Source organism: Mycteria americana, chromosome 2 (genome assembly GCF_035582795.1).
Source record: "Mycteria americana isolate JAX WOST 10 ecotype Jacksonville Zoo and Gardens chromosome 2, USCA_MyAme_1.0, whole genome shotgun sequence".
Taxonomy (NCBI): domain Eukaryota; kingdom Metazoa; phylum Chordata; class Aves; order Ciconiiformes; family Ciconiidae; genus Mycteria; species Mycteria americana.
Genome location: NC_134366.1, coordinates 156,992,396 through 157,000,438, shown reverse-complemented (window position 1 = coordinate 157,000,438; position 8,043 = coordinate 156,992,396).

The following is an 8,043-nucleotide window of genomic DNA, read 5'->3' as shown; positions in this document are numbered from 1 at the left end:
TGAGGAACTAATTCTAGGGTTTCAGTTTAATTAAAGTCAGTGCAATGGGTCTTTGGGTTTGTGCCTGCTGTGTCCAAGTAATGGCATCAATTAGTGTCTTTACAAGCTAGATTTTCCATTAGTAACGGATAGAGACTATTTGGTTAATATACTTGCATTGCCATAAGGGAGAATCAATTCATATTTACTGCATCGTGTCAGATTTTTATGATTCATACAGTATTACAAGAATTAGATTTTATAACTATTCTTCTTCTTTTATCTCATTATCACTGGAATCCAACCTTCCACAATTTTGCTTACTTAGTTTAATAACATGCTCAAGTCTTCCTGAAAGCATTGAAATAAATCTATTTTTAAGAATGTGGATGGCTTGGCTTCCTTCAAGACATTTATGAGCTTGGCAACATTCTACTTAAAACATGTAAAATTCCAGACATTGCACAGTGATGGGTCCAACTACCCAGAACAAAAGTGGTATTTTGAGATTATGATTTTACTCTATAGGAAAAAAAAAAGTGCAAAAAATAAAAACAAAAAAAGCAAGGTACATTTATATTTCAACACTAGTATGCTTTTAACTTGCACTGTTTTTTTTTTTTTTACTGTATTTTTTACATATGCCTTGGTATCTGCCAGCAAAGAAGATCTCACAGAGAGTTTAGATATGTGTCTTCCATCAGCTTTAATTAGATTGAACAGAAATATTGAAGTGTGCTTTTGCATATTTTCTTTTTAAATAAAGTGCCAAATCTGAAGAGTGAATTCTTTTCTTCTCTAAAAACCATCTAACTTTCTAAAAACCAGATATGATTATACTCTTTTTAAAACCTTAGGATACAAGATTTAGTAGTGGCTTCATTGCTTCATGCAGACTTGAACATGGATCAGATGCGATGTGTGAAATGCATTATTTTACCACAGTTAAGTGTACAGCATTGTCTCAGATTCTCAGAACAGCTACCAGTTTGTCACTGTTGTAAACATACTGCATCATCTATCAAAATATGTAGTTCCCCCCAAAGTGTCCCATATTTAAAATATAAGGGAGAGATCTTACAAATCATCTTTGACATACATTGGCAAAATGCTGGAACTCATTTTGCTGTTTTTCCTGGCACTATCATTCATTAGCAAAACACACCATGCTTCAAAACAACACTGTAAACAAAGGAAATGATTCTGAAGCTAACTGGCAACTACAGGGAAGGTAGCTTTGTGCATTCTGTCTGCCTGTGCTGTCTACCCACTTGAGAAACAAATTCTTCATAATATACTTTGAAAACCTCAGAAACTAAAAGTGATGTATACAGACCACAAATCATCCAATGTGAAAGAAAAAGATCCTAGCATTTTAGTGTTTAGGGGTTTAGTTTGTTAGTTTGTTTGGTTTTTTTAACAGTGTTTCTTTAATGCAGTCCTGTATAAAGCTGGATCAGAAAGCTCACTGTTTGGTACAGCTGTGTAGAATGCTTGGTATGTATTTGTTGTCTATACCTCTGGACCAATAAAATCAACATTCAGTGAGGCAAAATGAACAAGTGAAGTTAGAGGACGTGAAGCAAATGATTTTATTATGAGAAAAGTGTCTATTTCAGAATCAGACATTCAGAAGTAGATTTTCTTCATGCCATCCTCTTGTATCTAATGGATTGATGTAAAGGTTCAAATAGCACTTCAGTGTAGCTTTTAGTTATGATTCCAGCTGAAATAACAGATCCTGAAAGGCTTTGGTCAGTGGGTTTTGTCTGTTTGTTTATGGGCAAGCTTTGAGGTGTTTTTAGGATTCTCAGAAAGGAGTTTCCCCATTTTCATTTACAATGAACAGACCAAAATTTTTTATGCAGTGAAGTAGACAGGAATGGTTTCCTTCTCTCTAAAAGCAGCCATTAGCCTATGTTCAAAACAAACACATGTATAAGTGGTTTTGCTGCCCGTTGTTTTCCAACAGTTTGTGAGACTATGGGGTATAAGAACCAGGCAAGCTGGAAACATTCAGGACAAAAGTTTCTGAAGAGAGATTGGAGACTAGATGCACTGAAAAAAGTTCACAGTAGTGAACAGGGGAATTAGTTACTCAGTTCCTCACATGTTTGGCGTATTTTAGAATAATCAGTATTGCACGAAAAAGATCCAGTTTCATCAATATTTTCTCCTTCCACAAATTGCTAATTTTTAGCAAGTTAATGATAGCAATGCTATTTTAAATTGCTGGTGCAGAGTGGATACCTATACCCTCTGTAATTCTAAAGGCATCACTGAAGATTGATAAATAGGAAGTGAAGTAGAAATACCTTCTGGGGAAACGATAAGAAATGAATATTTATGACTGATGTTTTGCAGCACCATTACTGTGATTACTTAAAACAAACAAGGCTGTTCAAAAGTTTCTCTAAAAATAATCTAGTGTCCCTTCAGAAACAGAATTTCAGAAACATTAGTTTTGCTCATCTGTATTTTGTTTCTAATTTCCTGAGGTCTTTATGTATAAGAGAGAGACAATATTAATACTGAGCAATTTAACACACATCTGTTTATGAGAGATTCTGGAGGAAATGCATATGAAACAGCTTGGCGAATGACTCAGTGTAATCTCACAGTTTATATGTATTAAACAGATCTGTGAAATCTGGAAATATCAGTGAAGAATGGAAACCAGACCTGCAGCTAAACTGCAAGTCTTTTAACAGATAAACGAAAATCCACTCTCAAAGAAGTGGTAAGGCCTAAAGCCAAATCATAGTCTAAATGGATAAATGTGACTTAATTATATCAGTTAGGCATGGCCCAGTGCTGGAACAGTACAGTATACTCTCTCATGTAAAAAGTAAATTCATAAATAGCTGAAAAATAACTAGCAGGGAAATCTTACCAGGTCACTGCTTAGCATCAAGTCCATGTCTCCTGGTGACAAAAGTTATGAGGCTGAGGAAGTAATTTTTTTTCTAATTGTAGGCAGCAGGAATATTATGAGTATAAATAAACATGACTAGGTGTGGAGGTAGGGAATTGTATATACCTATTAATTGTTCTGTGCATTAGCATGGTTTCCGTTCCTGCTCTGTTGGTAGTTTCTTCCGGGGTATGATTAGGGGAATTCTTCTTAAATGAGAGTTTGAGTAGTTCTATAACTAGCAGAACTTACAATCTCTTGAAGTGGTTTAGTAAAATTGGAAAAAAAAAATCATTACTGGTACAAGTAATTCACTGTTTTGTGACACTGGCCTAGACTATCCTTCCTTGAAAAAAAAAAAACAAAATTGCTTTCATATCTCTCATGTCAGTATTCCTTTATTGTCATAGAAGATATGGGAATAAGCCGATGAATTTCAGTAGTCCTTTAAACTTTTCTTAAGGAGGAATAATTATATGATTTTCTTTCCCTTTGTGTCATAATAGTTGAAGAAGAGCTGATACCAACATCCTGAATTAATGAAGCAATACAAATCCTTTCCAGATAAGCACATTTTCCTAAGAATTAGTCTATGTCTGCCTTAAATATTCAGAGCTCTTTTCAACACTCTAAACCCAGTAATTGGATCAATTATGAGGAAAGAGAAGGAAACGGTAATTTCATTTTCATCAGAGTGATTGACCAGTACCCTATTATGTAGAGGCACAGTGCTGTCCCAAGATAAAAGCATCTGCCAGGACAGGACTCAGGAATGGTTTGGCTCTGCTTGAACTCTGGAGGACACATGTCCCCTTTGACTGCATTTTCTTCACTAGCTGCCATGTCAGCCTAGCTGATTGAACATGGCCCCCCTCGGCTGTCATATTCTTGATTATTTGATCTTCTACAGGGGTGGGGAATAAAAAAAAAAAAAAAAGAAGAAAGAGTTGAAAGGATTCCTGGAACAAAAAGCAATATATTCTAGAATTGAATTCAAGTTTTCTTAGATCATGTGCCAAAAAAGCCATAGTAACATTAAAGCCCAATTATCTTGAGATTAACCTCTTCAATAAAGAGTGATCAAATAGCCCATTAAGTGTACTGTATGGTGCAATAACAATGCACTACGGTGGTACAAATGGAATACAGTATTACTTTGCACATCTAATCAAGATAATTTCAATATATTTCTACATTTACACTGAAAATATTTTCTGTAAAAATTACTAATACCTTCACAAGTTATACAGCTTTTTACTTGGCCAGCTTCTCATTTCATTTTCATTTAGAGTCATTTTCATGTAGGTTGGAAAAGACCTTTAAGATCATCAAGTCCAACCGTAAACCTAACACTGCCAGTTCCACCACTAAACCATGTCCCTAAGTGCCACACCTACACTTCCTTCAAACACCTCCAGGGATGATGACTCAACCACTTCACTGGGGCAGCCTGTTCCAAGGCTTGACAACCTTTTCAAGAAGATGTTTTTTCCTAATATCCAATCTAAACCTCCCCTGGCGCAACTTGAGGCCATTGCCTCTCGTCCTATCACTTGTTACTTGGGAGAAGAGACCGACCCCCACCTCTCTACAACCTCCTTTCAGGTAGTTGTAGAGAGTGATAAGGTCTCCCCTCAGCCTCCTTTCCTCCAGGCTAAACAATCCCAGTTCCCTTAGCGGCTCTTCATAAGACTTGTGCTCTAGACCCTTCACCAGCTTCATTGCCCTTCTTTGGACACGCTCCAGCACCTCAATGTCTCTCTTGTAGTGAGGGGCCCTTGAATACTGAACACAGTATTCAAGGTGTGGTCTCACCAGTGCCAAGTACAGGGGGACAATCACTTTCCTAGTCCTGCTGCCCACACTATTGCTGATACAAGCCAGGATGCTATTGGCCTTCTTAGCCACCTGGGCACACTGCTGGCTCATATTCAGCCAGCTGTCGACCAACACCCCCAGGTCCTCTTCCACCAGGCAGCTTTCCAGCCACTCTTCCCCAAGCCTGTAGCATTTCATGGGGTTGTTGAGACCCAAGTGCAGGACCTGGCACTTAGCCTTGTTGAACCTCATATAATTGGCCTCAGCCCATCGATCCAGCCTGTCCAGATCCCTCTGTAGAGCCTTCCTAGCCTCAAGCAGATCAACAGTCCTGCTCAGCTTGGTGTTGTCTGCAAACTTACTGAGAGTGCCCTTGTCCAGATCATTGATAAAGATATTAAACAGAACTGGCACCAACACTGAGCCCTGGGGAACACCACTTGTGACCGGCCGCCAAGTGGAGTAAACTCCATTCACCACAACTCTTTGGGCCCGGCCATCCAGCCAGTTTTTCACCCAGCGAAGAGTATGCCCATCAAAGCCATGAGCAGCCAGTTTCTCCAGGAGAATGCTGTGGGAGACAGTGTCAAAGGCTTTACTAAAGTCCATGTAAACAACACCCACAGCCTTTCCCTCATCCACTAAGTGGGTCATCTTGTCATAGAAGGAGATCAGGTTAGTCAAGCAGGACCTGCCTTTCGTAAACCCATGTGGACTGGGCCTGATCACCTGGTTGTCCTCACTGCATCTCAATAAAAAAAGCTTTTACCTTTTCTCATACACTTTTTTTTTCCAATCCAGAAATCATTTATTATTTAATCAAAATATATTTATTGATTTATTAATTAATCAAAGCCATCAATTCCCTAGCTTGTATGTGCTATATAACAGAAGTTACAAGTACTCAAGCTAATAGTAATGCCTAAGTGGTATTACTCTATTTGAACAGAAGGAATATCTAAGAGTATACCTTAGGTTCAAATTGGTTTTACTCTTAGAAAACACTGATTAAATAATTTTGTGGTTAAGTGGGTTTGTGTTTCTGCTCTAGGCTTAATGCTTTACCTTGAGTGTATCAAGGCTTTTCTTCATCTCCAGTCTGTAAAGTGACCAGTATTTCTTTTTCCATTCTAAACTTTTTACTGTAAGAACATTTTTTCACTGTATTTTTCTACCTCTAAGAGCGTGGAGGTTCCTGGTTTTAGCTGCAGATTCTGAATGCTGATATATGGCAGCAATGATACATGAAACATTTAATTCTTCCTTGAAACAGATCTGAGAATGACCTCATCAAATCAGACCTTTATTTAATTATCCCCCCAAATCACTAAATTATTACCAATAAGTGTTATTATTTACATTATCATGGGAACATAAATTACACTTTAGTTCAATGTGTGTTGGCTGGATTGAATAAATCTTACATTTGTATGAAAATGCTACTGAACCACTAGAAAGAGTTGGAGACCTTAAGTAAGTAACATTTTTTCTTGAAATCTATGAAGTATGAGACTAACTGCATTTATTCTTCTAATGGGAATCCTCTTTAATAAATGCAGGATTACTAGAATGTAATCTGTGATTGTATTAACATGATTATACCACTCAGAATCCCTGTGGAGCCTCTAGAAATATTATTAGGGATGGCAGTAGAAAAGAGTGTATGGATTAAAAGGTTCTAAAATAATCGTGCACTTATTAGTTCTGGCCAAACTCCTGCTAACTCCCAGATGAGGGAAAAAACAAACCCAAAATAATTACTACAGTTGTGCACACAGGGGAAGGTGTCTGTACCAGAAAAAGTAGCATAAAATAGCTCTCATGCCTATAATTACCTTTTCCATTATGTCATTTTGAATTATTACAGAAAAAAATAATAGTAGCATAATAATATGAGGTGCTACAACAGTATAAAAATGAGTATCAAGACAGAATCTGCACAATATGGTACCTTGTGAAATAGTTAGTAGAAATAGATTTATTGAATCCATTTAACAGTACAGATAGGTGTAGCTCTGACTTGAAAATAAGCAGACTGCAGCACTAAGAGTCTGATGATTTCAGAGTTCTGTCTTTATACTTAAAAAATATCAGAATAGCAAATATTTTTCTTTCAGAATATGAAAAATGTTTACTTCATCACAGAAATAAATGTTAAAGGGAAAAGACTCTTTTCAGAGATCATGCTAATAATTTTCTATATGGTAATGCAGCTTTCATATTGTCATGGTTTAACCCCAGCTGTCAAGTAAGCACCACACAGCCTCTCGCTCACTCCACCCCAGTGGGATGGGGGAGAGAATCGGAAGAGTAAAAGTGAGAAAACTCGTGGGTTGAGATAAAGACAGTTTAATAGGTAAAGCAAAAGCCACACACACAAGCAAAGCAAAACAAGGAATTCATTCACTACTTCCCATGGTCAGGCAGGTGTTCAGCCATCTCCAGGAAAGCAGGGCTCCATCACATGTAACCATTACTTGGGAAGACAAACGCCATCATTCCCAATGTCCCCCCTTCCTTCTTCTTCCCCAGCTTTATATGCTGACCATGACGTCATATGGTATGGAATAGCCTTTTGGTCAGTTTGGATCAGCTGTCCTGGCTGTGTCCCCTCCCAGCTTCTTCTGCACCTGGCAGAGCATGGGAAGCTGAAAAGTCCTTGACTAGTGCAAACATTGCTTAGCAACAACTAAAACATCAGTGTGTTATCAACACTGTTTTCAGCACAAATCCAAAACATAGCCCCATACTAGCTACTGTGAAGAAAATTAACTCTATCCCAGCCAAAACCAGCACACATATCTACACAGAATTTTTAAACCGGAGTCTAATCTTATTTTTCACCAAAACTACAATACTGTAATAGGGGTTACCTAAGAAAATCTGGTAATTTAAATTTTTCAAGGAGACTAGCCTTAAAACTTAGACCTGTCTAAAAAAAAATTGTTCTTTCTTTTATTCTGTGCTGTATATGTTTGATATTAGATAATTATTCAAGCCTAAAGCTCAAAAAAGTTCTGAAATGAGGCTGCTAAATAATTTTTCACTTCATCTCCATTATGAAATTATTGCAAAAAAGAGCAACTTTATCACAGATCATCCAGAGCAGCTCTGTCCACAACATCCTATGGCTTTGGTGGTTAACATCCTCCTCCAAGAAATGTGCATATGAAACCACCCCAGAAGCTTCACTCCAGAGCTGGATCTCATTTTCTTTATTTCAGGCACAGTCTGTGGTCTGGGGTCTGAATTATTTCACCAGAAAGTGAAGGACTCTTTCAGATGTCTCAAAAAAGAATAATAGCTGCAAAGTTCAATCAATTAGGTGTACA